The 15,156-nt window shown below is 43.4% G+C and overlaps 1 pseudogene across 1 annotated transcript; it reads left to right on the top strand.

Moving 5' to 3' along the window:
- Positions 1 to 11,842: 11,842 nt before the first annotated feature.
- Positions 11,843 to 14,209, top strand: LOC307095331 (serine/arginine-rich splicing factor 1-like; annotated as a pseudogene). Its single transcript has 3 exons — positions 11,843 to 11,863; positions 12,827 to 13,135; positions 13,583 to 14,209. The product of its transcript is annotated as a serine/arginine-rich splicing factor 1-like (transcript).
- Positions 14,210 to 15,156: the final 947 nt, after the last annotated feature.

The following is a 15,156-nucleotide window of genomic DNA, read 5'->3' as shown; positions in this document are numbered from 1 at the left end:
AGCAAGATATTGAAAACCTATTTGAAGAAATAATGACAGAAAACTTCCCCTACCTGGTGAAAGAAATAGACTTACAAGTCCAGGAAGTGCAGAGAACCCCAAACAAAAGGAATCCAAAGAGGACCACACCAAGACACATCATAATTAAAATGCCGAGGGCAAAAGACAAAGAGAGAATATTAAAAGCAGCAAGAGAAAAACAGTTGCCTACAAGGGAGTACCCATACGACTGTCAGCTGATTTCTCAACAGAATCTATGCAGGCCAGAAGAGAGTGGCAAGAAATATTCAAAGTGATAAATAGTAAGAACCTACAACCAAGATTACTCTACCCAGCAAAGCTATCATTTAGAATTGAAGGTCAGATAAAGAGCTTCACAGATAAAAAGTTAAAGGAGTTCATCACCACCAAACCAGTATTATATGAAATGCTGAAGGGTATTCTTTAAGAAGAGGAAGAAGAAGAAAAAGGTAAAGATAAAAATGATGAACAGCAAAGTGACAACAAATACATATCTATCAACAAGTGAATCTAAAAAATCAAGTGAATAAAAAATCTGATGAACAGAATAAACTGGTGAATATAATAGAATCAGGGGCATAGACAGGGAGTGGACTGACAATTCTGGGGGGAATGGGGTATGGGGGTGCGGGAAGAGACTGGACAAAAATCATACACCTATGGACAAGGACAGTGGGGGCGGGTAAGGGCAGAGGGTGGGGTGGGAACTGGGTGGAGGGGAGCTATGGGGGGGAAAAAAGAACAACTGTAATAAGCTGAACAATAAAGATTTAAATAAATAAATAAAGTGAAAAAAATCATATGAATCATTTAAAGCTGAGTGTCAGGAGCAAATACCAACAAAACTAGACATCAAAGGATTCAAAATTTAAAGAAGACATTGTTGCAAATCCATAGCAGTACTTTACAAACTTGGATGAGTACCATAACCAACTGAAGACATTATTCAAAATGTAGACACCTCCCACTCCACCTATCTGTTTTTGATTCAGCAGACCCAGGGTGGGCCCAGATAGCTGCAATTTTACCAAGCACCCCCTGATGATTATGATGAAATAGACAATGGACTACACTTGGAGAAATCCTTACTTAAACAGCTGACATTTGTGTAGCATTAATTTATGTCTACCATGCAGAGTTCTATAGTATCTGAAGTGTCTCTGTTAATGTAATTACTCAAAAGTGCACGGGTCCTTGCCCCCCTCCAACAACCACAGCTTGCTTTCCTACCTGGATCAGACCTAAACTCACAATGTCCCTGCAGCATTGGGTATCGTTATCCTGTTGAATAGAAGACACTGGAGGAAAGGGTAGTGACTTACCTGAAGGGTCCCAGTGATGGGAATCCTCCCTCTCGCTCCAGGAGCCTGTCTAGCACACTCGACATCACACTTGGTCCTTCTCCATCAGCTCCTGTTTCTGGGGCTCAGAGTCCACACCCTTTCCTGAGGTTTCACTAGGAGGGAGAGTCAGGGGATAAGACAGCACATGGACAGAGAGGAACGTGAGAGGACGGGAAAGCGCATGAAATGCTGGGTAAGGGGTGAAGATGTGGTTCCAGTCCCCATTCAGTTCACTGGAGGCTGTGCAATGATGCTTTGCCTCTTCCCCAACTGATCATACCCCACCTCCCCTCGTAGCTGTGGCACTGAAACTCACACATCGTGGAAAGTGGGCTCATCCCTGCTTGCTGTTACATGTCCCAGTGTTCTCTCTGGTAGTCATGTTATGATGCTAATGCCAGAGGCATCACACTGACAGAATAAAGGTGGCAAAGTAGGAATGGAGAAATAAAATTTGGTGAGGGCATATTGATGCCACACATTGTAGGTTGTTGTTTTCACACTTTTTCTGTTCAATTTCTCAAAGTGATGCTCTGAGGTGGGCATCATTACTTCCTTTTGACAGATGGTGAGATGGGCTCACAGAGCAAAGTACTTGCTCAAAGACGTCTAGGGAAATATCAAATGGACATAGAGGCCATCTTGAAGGACCTTATACTGGCTGATTCTGGGACAATTGGAGCATCAAAATTGATAATAATAATAACAAAGTATAACTCTTTGACTATAATAGGAATCTATGAGTCACAGTGATATAAATAAAAGTTGAATAAATACATAAATAATTGAATAATAAGGGAGAAAGGAAAGCTCTATCCTAAGATAAAGCCACCTAATAAATCTAGAAGGAATGAGGAATAAGAAAAGCAACACTTGACAATTGCCATAGTAACGATTGAGGTAAGAGTCCTGAACAGATGCTCAGTCTGTACCAACTCCCACAGCAGGCACTAAGTCACCATGGTAACCATGCTGGTCATGGAAAGCTGGAAAAATCTGGTTCCTAACATGTGCTGGAACGGAACAGTACTGACATAACACACAAATTAACTGCAAGTATTCCTCACTAGTGTTTCTGGAAGCTTCAGCATGTACTAGTACAAATACATTCATACATAATGCTCTTTATTTCCCTTTCTGTCTCTCTCACCAACCAAACTCCTAGGAATTCATTGTGGTTGGATTTACTGTGAGGTTGAAAAAAAACACACAAAGAGACAAAAAACTCACAATTCAACAGATTTAATTCTAACTATATATTATATATGAAAGCTATAAACCATGTTCTTTCAGTGGCAGGCTTTAATGCAGATGCCAAGTAGAATTGTATCTGGACATTTTTCTTCCTAGTTTCAATAGATCATCAATAACAGATAAAAGCTGATTGAGAAATACATGCAAATACATGTTATGCATCAATTATCTTTTCTATCCCAGAGTAGCCTGTACTTTCAAACAAAAAGATTCCTCAATATCTATTGTTATACATTTGGCTGCTGACAATTCAGTGAAAATATAAACATTAGCAATTGTAATAAAAAATAATGGTGGTTATAGTAGCATAAAAAAGTATGGAATTGCCCTGCCTGGTTTGGCTCACTGGATGGAGTGTCGGCCTGTAGACTGAAGAGTCCCAGGTTTGGTTCCGGTCAAGGGCACATGCCAAGGTTGTGGGCACGGTCTCCAGTGTGGGGCGTGCAGGAGGCAGCCGATTGGTGATTCTCTCTCATCATTGATGTTTCTATCTCTCTCTCTCCCTCTCCCTTCCTCTCTGAAATCAATAAAAATTAAAAATAATTTTTTAAAAAAGTATGGAATACTTAGAAATAACCTGCCCACAGATGTGCAATGTCTACACACAGAACACTACAAATCATTGCTGAGAGACATCAAAGAAGACCTAATTAGTGAAGAAATATCTCATGTTCATGGTCCAGAAGACAGTATTGTGAAGATGTCAGTTCTGCTCAAACTGATCTACAGTTTCAGTTCAATCCCAATAAAAATTCCACAGACATTAAAAAAAAGAAAATTGACAGGATAATTCTAAAATTCACGTGAAAACAGTAAGAACATAGCAGGCGTCCTCAAACTATGGCCTGCGGGCCACATGCGGGTGTTTTTGCCGTTTTGTTTTTTTACTTCAAAATAAGATATGTGCAGTGTGCATAGGAATTTGTTCATAGTTTTTTTTAAACTATAGTCCGGCCCTCCAACGGTCTGAGGGACAGTGAACTGGCCCCCTGTTTAAAAAGTTTGAGGACCCCTGAGACTATGAAAACAATTTTGAAAAGTACAGAGCTGAAGGATGAATACTACCTGATATCAACTCATTTTAAACCTTCAATAATCAAGACAGTGTAATATTGGCATCAAGGTAGACAAGAAGATCAAAGGAACAGAATAAAGAGATAAGAAATATGTTGTGAAATAAGCCAGTCAGAAAAAAGACAAGTACCGTATGATTTCACTTACATGTGAAACCTAATGAACAAAATAAACTAACAAAATAGAAACAAACTTGTAGATACAGAGAACAGACTAACAGCTCTAAGTCTGGAGGGGGCTGGGGGACTGGGGGACTGGGTGAAAAAGGTGAAGGGATTAAAAAACCCCACAAAAACTCATAGACACAGACAACAGTATGATGATTACCAGAGGGAAAAGGAGTTGGGGAAGGTAGGGGAGGGTAAAGGTGAGATAAATGGTGATGGAAAGAGACTTAACTTGGGGTGATGAACACACAATACAATATACAGATGATGTATTACAGAATTGCACACCTGAAACCTATATAATTTTATTAACCAGTGTCACCCAATAAATTTAAAATAATAATAATTATTATTAACATTTTACAAAACAAATAGACCTAAATTTATATGGATACCTGATGTTTACATAGATCGAAACCAGTTTTTTAAAAAGCCAATTCAGTGTGGAAGGTCTAATCTTTTCAACAAATGGTGCTGAACAGTGGATATCCATATGCAAATGAATTAACTCTGATTCATAAATGCACCCCATAGAAAATACAACTCAAAATGGATCTTAGACCTAAATATAAAATCTAAAGCTATGAAATGTCTTGAAGAAAATTCTTGTGCTCTTGGGTTAAGTAAGTTATGTCTTTCTTATATATGACGACAAAGCAAAATCTAAACTGTATAGGAACATATACATAAATAGGACTTCCTCAAAATTAAACAAAAACAGATCCAGAGACAGAGAAGCATCGATCAGACCGTCAAACCTCAGAGGGAAGGTAGGGGAGGGTGGGGGTACAAGGGAGAGATCAATCAAAGGACTTGTATGCATGCATATAAGCCTAACCAATGGACACAGACACCAGGGGGGTGAAGGCATGAGTGGGGGGAAAAGGGAGGCAATGGAGGGATAATGTCACGTATGTAATACATTAATCAATAAAGGAAAAAAAAACCTTCTCTTCAAAAGACACTGTTGAGAGAATGGAAAGATCAGCCAAAGACTGGGAAAAATATTTGCACATCATATATCTGACAAAAGGCTTGTATCCAGAATACAGAAAATCTCCCCAAAGGCAGTAAGAAACCACCAGACACTTCACTAAATAAATGGGCAGATGATTTTAACAGACTCTTTACCAAGAATAGCAAGTAATCACATGAAGAGATCCTCAACATCCTTACTCATTCAGAAAATGTAAATGAAAACTACAATGAGACACCACTACACCTCCGAGAGAATTACTAAAATTAAAAAGATTGAACGCACCAAGCATGGGCAAGGTTGTAGAAGATAGAACTCTCATACACTGCTGGAGAGAATGAAAAATGGCAGCATCTTAACAATGTTAATCTTACATCTACTTTAGGACCCAGCTATTGCACTCCTAGTATTTACCTGAGAGAAAGAATATGTCCATGCAAAGACATGACACAAATGTTTATGGCACCTTTACTTAAAAGAGCCTCAAATTGAAAACAACTCTACCACCCAGCAAAAGCTGGATGGTAAACAAATTATGGCATATCCATCTAATGGAATACTACTTAGCCATAAAAAGGAAATATTCAATCATGCAACAACATGGATAAATCTAAAAGTAAATAGGTTGAATATAAGAAGCCAGACAGAAGAAGAAAACATTCTGTATTATTCCATTTATATGAAATTATAGTAAATGAAAATCTACTGTGACAGAAGATCAGTGGTTGTCCAAAAACAGGGAAGGGTAGGAGAGACAGAGAGGCTGGATTTAGTTAAATAAGAAGATTACAACAAAGGAGCAGGAAAAAAGGTTTTGGCGGTGATGGCTATGTTCATAACTTTGACTGTAATGGTTTTACAATGTATACATATCTCACAACTTGGTAAAGCAAATACTTTAAATATGTGCAGTGTATTTGGATACCAATCATACCTCAATAGAGCATTTAAATTGTATTTTTCTAAGTCATATATTAACAGATTCACACTATATCTTATCAAATTGATACACAATACATATGTCAAAAACTGAAATAACCATTTGAAATGATACATCTAAATATTTAGGAAAAGTTGATGCATATTTCCATCTTAAGTACAGAAATGAAAATGTTACTACCAGACAAAATAATTAGTGATATTTAAGAATATTACATGCTTCTCACCCCCCTAACTTTGCAGGGGCCTGAACCCTCACCCCTTCTGAAGGAAGTCTCCCGCCCCCATGGCTGGTTAACTTCCCATGCCCAGCTCAAATCGGGACCCAGGTAACAGACAGAGACTTGGCCGACAGCAGCTGCCCTCTCACTGCAACAAGAATTGTTTGAGTTGTCTTGAACCCATGGTGTGGGGAAGTGGGTTTTTGATATATAAATCTAGCCTACCACCAGGAATGCTCAGGGCCTACTCAAGAAGGCAAATAATCCTTTCCACTAATATTTACAGGGTAAAATAAGATTGTTGTTAGAGTAATAAATTTGACAGTAAAATAATAGTCAAGTTTTCAGGCTAATTTAAACTGGCTAATTGAAACAAGCGAATATTCTAGAAAAATTAATTGTACTGGACAAAAAGCAGTTCCTAAAGTGTTAACTAAAATTTTTATTGGTAGCTCATCTCATGATAAAATTGCATAACATGTAATGAACCTAAAGCAGTCATACTATAGTGCAAAAAATTAAAATTTAAAAGCTATCAAGACTATATTATAAAATTTTCAAAAGCCTCCTAATATTTAAATCAAAAAAGGGGGGATAGTAGAAGAATATCATGTAAGGAAAAATATCCTGCAAGTAAATTACATATAGAAAATTTGTACTTTAGAAAATTAATTGTAATGGTAAAAGCAAGACACCCATGAAAAACGCACATGGTGTCAAAACAAGCCAGAGGAAAATCATTTGGGCAAAAAATGAAAAAGGGTCCCAAGTCAAATTTATAGAAAATATTCCTTTATTAACTTTTGGTTGATAATATGTTTGTATATTTTTAGAAAACAACTCTGAGACCATGTGGATTCCGGCAACAGAGAGGAATCGACAGGACTACTCCAGCCATAAAGACAGAAGAGAAGCAGTCCAGAGATGGAAGACGCTGACGTCGCCTTGCCATACTAGCAGTCAGCATCTGTGTGTCACTGCAGGTTGCCCAGGACCAAACCAGAGAGGGTCAGACCTGCATTACCATTTGTCCACCATCCAGAACTGAAATATCATTGCTGACATGTACACATAAGTAACTGTTTGACATTGAAATTGGGTCTCAAAAGAACTGTTGGCCCAGAAAGAAACTCACTACAGATTGATTCATTTGCCTTTCAGCATAACCATTATTGCTTGTCTCATTTTCGGTTCTTGTAAGTGTATTTCTAGTAGCACATGATCTCACTAATCTAGGGGAAATGATGAACAACATAGACTGATGAACAAGAACAGACCCAGAAACAAGGAGACATGGATCAGACTGTCGGGCCTAAGAGGGAGGGGAGGGGAGGGTGGGGATATAGGGGAGAGATCAACCAAAGGACTTGTGTGCATGCATATGAGCCTAACCAGTGGTTAAGGACAACAGGGTGGTGGGGGCATGCGTGGGGAGGGGTGTGGGATGGGAATGGGGTATGAGGACAAATATGTGATACCTTAATCAATAAAGAAATAAAAATTTTAAAAAAGAATATTACATGCTTCTTTTTTTTTTTTTTTTTTTTTACACAGAACATGACTATATATTATAGCACAGGACAAACTTCAGGATAACTGTTATTTTTGAAAATGATAAATCTTTTTTAACCTCTTTTAACTAACACAGTAGAATTTCCTGATTCTATACAATTTCACTATAGAATGGATAAAAACCTGGCTACCTAGAAAGAATTCATATTATAATCTCACAATACCTTGAAAAGAAAACCCCTACATATTCAATACCCATCTGATGGTACTGATGGGTATAACTGATTACTATTTATATATATCAAAACATATGTATATGTATTGCCCAACCATGATGCATATCTACTAGGTCCTTCCTCAAGCTGGACACTTTATTGCTTTTAGACAAAGAAAGCTTCTCTAAGATGGGCCTCATGGCTACTGATAAGCACATAGCTACTGATGGACTAAAATTCCACCTGCTCAACCTCTTCCCCTAGGATGAGATTCTACCAGCTAAACTGCTTTTCTGCCCCACCCCCATGAGATCAAAGCAGCTTCTCTACTTTGGGGCTGGTTTGTGACCCTCACAGGAGCGATTCCACCACATGCTTTTATCAGATCTATGAACTCACTGGAGCCAGGTGTCCTGTCCCACTACGGATGTGAAGTGTTGGGGTCTCCTGAGGACAGCTGTCCTGGAACCTGGAGTAGAAGCCTCAGCAGCCACCTGGACACAGATCTTCAGAACCTGCCTCCTTTAGACACCTGATAGGAGCTGGGCCACCTGCACGAGGAGCTGTGTGGGGAGAGACAGATCCAGCATCACTATGCTTTTGTGGTGTAACTGAGTGCCGCGCACCAGGCTAGGCACTGGGTTAGTGACAATGACACGAATACAAGTGGGTCGTGATCCTAACAACCAGATGTCATAATGGGCTGCTCATGGAGCCTTTTCTCCTTCCCTCCTCTATCCCCTAACAACGAAGTTGAAAATGAGTAAGAAGTGGCCCGAATTCATACAGGCATCATGATCCTGCAATAACCACAGGGCCAAGGGCTTACTCATGTGTCATCACTGCACGTTCACAGCCACCCTATGGGTTAAACATTTTATCCCTGGTTCACAGAGTGGGCAGCTGGGGCTCAGAGAAAGTCCTTACCGGTCTTACCTCCCACAGCCCTGCCTTTATTTTTTTAAATATATTTTTTATTGATTTCAGAGAGAAAGAGAGATAGAAACATCCTATCTAATAAAAGAGTAATATGCAAATTAACCATCACTCCACTACACCCACCAGCCAATCAGGAGCGAGTATGCAAATTAACACCGACCAAGATGGCTGCAGCCACTGAGCGAGCAGGAGGGAGGCTTGGGTTTCCCCGGCAATGGAGGAAGCCAAGCTTTCCACACACCCTGGTGGGCCCAGGCCTCCATTCAAGGCTACAAAGTTTCAATTATAGAAGAGAAGTAAATCCCAACAAAAATGGCAGCAGCCACGGAGCTGGAGAGAGCAGGAGGCTAGGGTTGCCCCCGGCAATGGAGGAAGCCAAGCTTCTGCAGCCCTGGCCTGTCTTGGCCTCCACTTAAGGCTACAAAGTTTCAATTATAAAAGATAAATAAATCCCATCAGAAATGGCTGCCACTGCCAAAACCAGTTTGGCTCAGAGGAAAGAGCGTCAGCCTGCTGACTGAAAGGTCCCAGGTTTGATTCTGGTCAAGGGCATGTACCTTGGTTGTGGGCACATCCCCAGTGGGGGGTGTGCAGGAGGCAGCTGATCAATGTTTCTCTCTCATCGGATGTTTCTGGCTCTCTATCCCTCTCTCTTCCTCTCCGTAAAAAATCAATAAAATATTTTTTTTTAAAAAAAAGAAAGAAATGGCTGCCGCCACGGAGCGAGCAGGAGGCTTGGCTCCGCTCCAGGCTACAAAGTTTCAATTGTAGAAGATAAATAAATCCCAGATACCAGGACCTCCGCTTGGGTTGCCAGGGGGCGTGGCCAGCCTGCAAACCACCACAGGCTCCTCACCCAGGCCACCCCACACCCCAAGGGAACCCCCACCCTGATCCGGGACACCCTTGAGGGCAAACCAGCTGGCCCCCACCCATGCACCAGGCCTCTATCCTATCTAATAAAAGAGCAATATGCAGATTGACCATCACTCCAACACACAAGATGGCTGCCCCCACGTGGTCAATGATCCTGCCCCCATGTGGACACAAGATGGCCACCACAAGATGGCCAGCAGGGGAGGGAAGTTAGGAGGGACCAGGCCTGCAAGAGAAGGCAGTTGTGGGCAATCAGGCCAGCAGGGAGGGCAGTTGGGAGGGACCAGGCCTGCAAGGGAGGGCAGTTAGGGGTGACCAGGCTGGCAGAGGAGGGAAGTTGGGGGCAACCGTGCCTGCAGGGAAGGGCAGTTGGGGGAGACCCAGGCCTGCAGGGAAGAGCAGTTGGGGGGGACCAGGCCTGCAGGGGAGGGCAGTTAGGGGTGACCAGGCCTGCAGGGGAGGGCAGTTAGGGGCAAACAGGCTGGCAGGGGAGCGGTTAGGCATCAATCAGGCTGGCAAGGGAGTGGTTAGGGGGTGATCAGGCTGGCAGGCAGAAGTGGTTAGGGGCAATCTGGAAGGCAGGCAGGCGGGCAGTTGGGAGCCAGTAGTCCTGGATTGTGAGAGGAGTCCCAGATTGGAGAGGGTACAGGCTGGGCTGAGGGACACTCCTCCCCATGCACAAATTTTGTGCCCCGGGCTTCTAGTCTATGATAAGAGAGAATCATTCATCGATCGGCTGCCTACTGGGGATCGAGCCCACAACCTGAGCACTGGAATTGAAAACCCTAGGGATCAAGCCCCCAACCGGGCACTAGAATTGAACCTTGGACCCTTTAGTCCGCAGGCCAATGAGCTATCCACTGCCTTTAGACGAAAAGTAGCTCCAGGACACCCCTGAGGCAGGAAACCACACTCACTGGTACTGGCTGAGACCAAAGGACCAATCTCCTATGAAAATGCTGAGGCACCAAGTCCCAAAAGGAGAAAGAAAACACTTAAATCTCTTGCCTTTGTCTCCCCACACCCTAGGACAGTTTGGCCCCCACCATGGGGACCACACCCTCAGCTAAAGACAAACACCTGAAGGCGAGGCCTGCTCTCCTTGCCAGGTCACGTCAGTCTTTATTATGAAGTATCACTCTGGTTGGTGTCCCAGTGGTTAGAGCATCACCCAGGCACAGAAGGACTGCAGGGTCTATCCTGGCCCTGGTTATGGCATGCTAGGAAGGCAACAAATCAATGTGTCTCTCACGTTGATGTTTCTCTCTCTTCTCTCTGACTCTGTCTCTGCCTCTGTCTCTGTCTCTCTTTCTCTCTCTCTCCCTCTCTCCCTCCCCCTCCCTTTCACTCTCTCAAAATCAATGAAAAAAATATCCTCTGGTGAGGATTAACAACAGCAAAAAGTCTCAAGGTCACCATATTGACGTCAGGTTTCTATGGCAACCGTGACGTGAATCCTTGTTCTTCATACCGGAAATGCCTCCCATACCCCTCCACCCCCCTCACCCTTAGCTGAAAGCCGAACACCTTAGATCTTCAGACCACCGAGTGAGAAAGACAGCTCATTAGAAGCCCTAGACTGCGACCAGGGCGACTGGCAGAACTCTGCCCACATTTTGGAACAAATCATGTCCCTGTTGTCAGGAACTGTGTGCTTTAAAGAGGCAGTAGGAAGAATTTAAATAAAATAAAATAAAAAAGACAGTAGGGGAGTATATCAGCACAGAGACCCAGGGCATATCCTAGGGTTCTTGGAGATGGGCTAGCCTAGGAGGAACATGAAAAATCATAGACTATGCTAAGCAGTTGGATATTTGTGGCAGATAACTAGGAAACTGTCTATAATCATATGACTAAACGACCGAGATACAAAACTAAAAAATATCATTTTAGAAAGCTCTTGCCCTAGCAGGTTTGGCTCAGTGGATAGAGCATTGGCCTACGGGCTGAAGGGTCCCAGGTTCCATCATGGTCAAGGGCACACGTCGGGGTTGCAGGGTCAATCCCCAGTAGGGGGCGTGCACGAGGCAGCCAATCAATGATTCTCTCTCATCATTGATGTTTCTATCTCTCTCTCCCCTCTCCCTTCCTCTCTGAAATCAATAAAAATATATTTTTTAAAAAAGAAATCTCAGCTATTTCAGGGAGTCAGGTCTAAAATATTAGTCATGTAGTCAGCAGAAACCTAGTCAGATGAACCAGACACTGGTTTATCCTGAGGAATTCTTATCCACCATTTCTGATACTTTCTTCCATGTGGAGACTATTCCAGGCCCTCTCCAAACTCAGTTTCTCTTTTGCAGGAATGGCTTACCTGATTGGTGAGGTTGGAAGGACAAAAGTGGTGTTGCAAGGTGTCCAATTATGCCCCAATTAATTAATTATCTGCCTAGATTTAGTGGGACATACGCAGGTGACCAGGAGTCAGCAATAACGGCCTATCCCCTGGCGCTTCAATGTCTAGACAGCTGAGCCGAACCGGAACACATGACACACAAGACAGAAGTAGTATGCACTCACACAGGGTTTATTTACCTATTCCTAGTGGGTCCTAGGCTCCAGCAAAGGCCACCCCGCGATGCACACTGAAGGACAGATGAAAACAGAGACAGACGGGCGGCCGCAGGTGGTTCAGGCTCACACAGCAGAGCAATCAGGGGCTTGTCTCTCGGAGCGACGTGGAGTCCTCCTCTTATCCGGCAGGAGACCTCAACTCAAGATGGTCCCGGGGTTATATAGACCGGGGTAAACAACTTGTGTCCTTACCAGTGTGGGCCAGACAGTGTGTCTTATGCTGGGAGCAGGGCGTTTACACTGTAAGGGCTCAGAGCTTTTACATCAAGATAGTGGGGTGTTCATTAATTTTGGAGGTTACAGAGTATTGGGGGTTTCCATACAGCAAACATTTCACACAATAATTATTTCATACATTAGAGGGGTTACATTATTATAACACACGGCCTAGACCCTCCCACTTTGAAACTCTTAAAGTAATCTTCCCATTGGGAGCACTGTTCAGCTCTGCCCTCAGGGGTGTGCATTTCTTCCTTTTTTGTGTGTCTCAATGGCTCACCAACTATTCCTATGTTAATGCTTCAAAATGCTTGTGCCTTCATTGCTCCCTCCATCAATCAATACACACTTGCCCCATGTGTGTGCTGTAGACCAACTAAGAAATATGAAAAAAAAAAAAGGTTAAGAAGAATACATCATAGATAGATAAGGGCGCCATTTTGGAGGGGCCGTGGGAGCCGTGGTGTCGCTGCGGGTTCGCTGTCCCCGGCGCTAGGCTGGGTGGGGTGGGAAGGCCTGTTCCGAGTCAGCGCTTTCCGTCGTCGCCCTGTCCGGAGGTGGCGTGATCCGTGGCCTGGCAGGAACAATGACTGTCGCCTCTACGTGGGTAACTTACCTCCAGACATTCGAACCAAGGACATAGAGGACGTGTTCTACAAATACGGCGCTATCCGCGACATCGATCTCCAGAATCGCCGCGGAGGACCACCCTTCGCCTTCGTTGAGTTCGAGGACCAGCGAGACGCGGAAGACGGAAGACGGGGTGTACGGTCGCTACGGCTGTGATTACGGGTACCGTCTGCGGGTCATCCATGGGCATTAGGAGGATTAAACTGGGCTGGGTACCTGAGGGAGAACTCCAGGAAGACAAAGGTTGTAGGGAGACCCTAGAGATCTGGGTGAGAGAATGAGGGGGAACCCTTTGACATCCCACCACCATGGCTACCTGAACATCTCTGCAAACATTGTGGGGTCCAGTCTAAAGCCGGGCCGCCGGCTTAGCCCACACCTGCAAAACAGGAGAGAGAGGGGACTGTCAGGAATCTGCCCAACTCAAGAGAGCACAACAGTTCAAGATACTCTCAAGGAAAAGGTCCTTAATGAAGTAAGTGCCCATAAAACTCTCGGATCTGCTGGCTGAGTCCACAATCAACCTTTTACATATGCAGTCCCTAGGTCACAGCCTCAACTCCCAGGGACCAAGGCATCACAGCTCAATCCCTAGACATATAAAGAGCAGGGTCCTATTGCCCGGGAGTTTCCTCGAAGAGGCCGTGGTACAGGCCGAGGCGGCGGTGGGGGTGGAGGTGGCGGAACACCCCGAGGCCGCTATGGCCCCGCATCCAGGCGATCTGAAAACAGAGTGGTTGTCTCTGAACTGCCTCCGAGTGGAAGCTGGCAGGGTTTGAAGGATCACATGCGTGAAGGAGGTGATGTATGTTACGCTGAAGTTTACCGAGATGGCACTGGTGTCGTGGAGTTTGTACGGAAAGAAGATATGACCTATGCAGTTCGAAAACTGGATAACACTAAGTTTAGATCTCATGAGGGAGAAACTGCCTACATCCGGGTTAAAGGTGATGGGCCCAGAAGTCCAAGTTATGGAAGATCTCGATCTCGAAGCCGTCGTCCTAGCGGAAGCCGTAGCGGAAGCAACAGCAGGAGTGGCAGTTACTCCCCAAGGAGAAGCAGAGGATCACCACGCTATTCTCCCCGCCATAGCAGATCTCGCTCTCGTACATAAGATAATTGGTGACACTTTTTGTAGAACCCATGTTGTATACAGTTTTCCTTTACTCAGTACAATCTTTTCATTTTTTAAATTCAAGCTGTTTTGTTCAGAATGGACTAAAGTGTTGAATTGCATTCTTGTGTAATATCCCCTTGCTTCTAACATCTACATTCCCCTCATGTCTGGTAAACTGTATTTTAAGTGATGTTGTACACAGGATTGTTTAAATTTAGTTAATTCTCCATTCTCTTCAGACTGTGATATTGTGCAAATGTTTATTCTGCTCTGGTTAGTGTGAACGGGGATGTTAGGGATGTTTGTGGTTATGTTACCTGGGGAAGTTCTTATGTTTATCTTGCTTTCCATGTGTCTTTCTGTAGACATATCTGAAGAGCTGGATAAGAATGCTTTGGATTAAGGATTGTGCAGCACATTTCAATAATTTAAGGATTGTCAAAAGGAGGATTGAGGAGGATCAGATCAATAATGGAGGCAATGGTATGACTCCAAGTGCTATTGTCACAGATGAAATTGTCAGTATTGACCTTATACTAAAAGGCAAGCATTAAAAATGATATATATGCATCTACCTTAAAACACTTGCAAGCTTCTTATGCAGTTATCTTTACCTACAATTTCTCTGCTCTTTAAACCTTGACAATTGTGGAAAAATTATATTGCCCATTTGTAACAGTTTATTTTGCTCCCTTCCCCCCTTTTTTGTTTTAATGGGGACTAATGTGGGAAGAACTGGCTAATTTGTCCCAGTGCTTAGTTACAACTGTTAATGTGTGACCTGCTGTTGGTGTACATGTGTGCAGGAAGCCACCCATTGTCTTCACTATCAGAGAAGTGTGGACAGGGATCCCGGAAGGCTGGTGACCCTTGACTTGAGCTCTGGCAAAGGTCAGGGCTGTACACCCACTGTTTAGTCCAGACAATGGTAGCTGAAGCAACTTCCCCACCAGACAGTCATGTAAATCCTTACTGATAAGATAGACTGCCTGTTACTGGAAATTGCCTGGGCTATAGGTGTGTCCCAAATTGAATAAAAGGATGGCAAGGCCCGTGCCCAAGCGGAGTCCTTCCTCTTG

The sequence above is a fragment of the Cnephaeus nilssonii genome (genome assembly GCF_951640355.1).
Source record: "Cnephaeus nilssonii genome assembly, chromosome: X".
Taxonomy (NCBI): domain Eukaryota; kingdom Metazoa; phylum Chordata; class Mammalia; order Chiroptera; family Vespertilionidae; genus Cnephaeus; species Cnephaeus nilssonii.
The sequence above is the reverse complement of the archived record's forward strand: the minus strand, read 5'-3'. Positions and strand labels throughout refer to the sequence as shown.